We start from the raw sequence: 2,616 nt of genomic DNA on the forward strand, positions 1-2,616 counted from the left end.
ACCTTGTATTAGAATGATAACCTACTGTAATAAACAAAGATTTCTTGAGGTTGGATGATCACCTTACAAGATTGGAAGTGAGCTAGCAAACTTGAAAGTATTCTTGATTTTATGAAACTAGAACTTTTGGAATTTATGAAGAACACTTAGAACTTGAAGATAGAACTTGAGAGAGATCAATTAGATGAAGAAAATTGAAGAATGAAAGTGTTTGTAGGTGTTTTTGGTCGTTGGTGTATGGATTAGATATAAAGGATATGTAATTTTGTTTTCATGTAAATAAGTCATGAATGATTACTCATATTTTTGTAATTTTATGAGATATTTCATGCTAGTTTCCAAATGATGGTTCCCACATGTGTTAGGTGACTCACATGGGCTGCTAAGAGCTGATCATTGGAGTGTATATACCAATAGTACATACATCTAAAAGCTGTGTATTGTACGAGTACGAATACGGGTGCATACGAGTAGAATTGTTGATGAAACTGAACGAGGATGTAATTGTAAGCATTTTTGTTAAGTATAAGTATTTTGATAAGTGTATTGAAGTCTTTCAAAAGTGTATAAATACATATTAAAACACTACATGTATATACATTTTAACTGAGTCGTTAAGTCATCGTTAGTCGTTACATGTAAGTGTTGTTTTGAAACCTTTAGGTTAACGATCTTGTTAAATGTTGTTAACCCAATGTTTATAATATCAAATGAGATTTTAAATTATTATATTATCATGATATTATCATGTATGAATATATCTTAATATGATATATATACATTAAATGTCTTTACAACGATAATCGTTACATATATGTCTCGTTTAAAAATCATTAAGTTAGTAGTCTTGTTTTTACATATGTAGTTCATTGTTAATATACTTAATGATATGTTTACTTATCATAGTATCATGTTAACTATATATATATCCATTATATGTCATCATATAGTTTTTACAAGTTTTAACGTTCGTGAATCACCGGTCAACTTGGGTGGTCAATTGTCTATATGAAACATATTTCAATTAATCAAGTCTTAACAAGTTTGATTGCTTAACATGTTGGAAACATTTAATCATGTAAATATCAATCTCAATTAATATATATAAACATGGAAAAGTTCGGGTCACTACAGATATCTCGAGCTTTATAGGTGTGGCCTGTCCAGGACTGCCATGCGATCGCATGGCCTCCAAGACCATTTCCCATGCGATCGCATGGGATGGATTTCCAGCTCATGATCTTTTAACTTCTAGTTTGTCGACATATTTTTTAATTATTAATATAATATATTTAATTTATATAATTAATTATATATTATATTAAATTCACATGCATAGTTGACTTGTAATTTTCGTTCCGATAAATCGTACGTCGTCACTCGACTTATGTCCCGGTTCCGGTTTTTCGAACTTCCTATCGTATACTGAGAAAACTTGTACTTTACGTTTCGTGAATCGTACCTTTGTCAAAATATAGTCTTAAATCATCCATAAACTATACCACTGTAGCAAAGTTACTGTAGCAAAGTCATTTTTTACTGTAGCAAAGTCAATTTTTTACTGTAGCAATTCACTGTAACAAATAGTGATTTTCAAAAACACTGTAGCATTTTGGGTACTGTAGCAATTTGAAAATGTTACTATCGTTTACTAAATAACTTAAAATTATATATATGTATATATATTTTTTTATTTACATAAATTAGTTTTTAAATACACATTGGAAGTTATTTATAAATAAATTTTAATAATAAATATTTCAATTTATCATATATATTCAAATAGATATTTAAACCAATAAGTTTAATGTACGGTATCAAATAATTAATACATTGTTACCTTTTCAAGTTATAGTATATATGTATCTATTTACATATAATTGTTCGCGAATCGTCGAAAATAACCGAAGGGTATTTAAATATATAAAAGTAGTTCAAAAATTTTGAGATTCAGTTTTACAGACTTTGCTTATCGTGTCGGAAATGTTAATCATACAAAGATTAAGTTTAAATTTGGTCAGAAATTTCCGGGTCATCACAAGGACTGGCTGGATACTACCGAAGATTTATTCAGGATTTTTCCAAGATCGCGCGACCTTTGACCACGTTAAAACATAAGGGTAAGAAGATTGAGTGGTTGAAAGAACGGGAATCCGCATTTCAGTCACTGAAGCAGAAACTGACCACTGCACCTATTAATTGACCACTGCACCTATTTTATCTTTACCCGGTGGAAATGAATACTTCGTGATTTATTGTGACGCTTCACGCCAAGGTCTCAGATATGTTTTAATGCAATATATATATATATATATATATATATATATATATATATATATATATATATATATATATATATATATATATATATATATATATATATTATTTCCTATGCCTCTTGACAGCTAAAGGTTCACGAACGAAATTACACGACACGCGACTTAGAAACAGGAGTTGTGGATTTTGTGCTCATAATGTGGAGACATTATTTATAGGGAACCAAGTGTACTATACACCGATCATAAAAGCCTCCAACATATTTTCAACCAGAAACATCTCAATATGAGACATCGTCATCGAGTTGAATTATTAATTTACTACGATTGTAAATACGTT

Source organism: Rutidosis leptorrhynchoides, chromosome 5 (assembly GCF_046630445.1).
Source record: "Rutidosis leptorrhynchoides isolate AG116_Rl617_1_P2 chromosome 5, CSIRO_AGI_Rlap_v1, whole genome shotgun sequence".
NCBI classification, from domain to species: domain Eukaryota; kingdom Viridiplantae; phylum Streptophyta; class Magnoliopsida; order Asterales; family Asteraceae; genus Rutidosis; species Rutidosis leptorrhynchoides.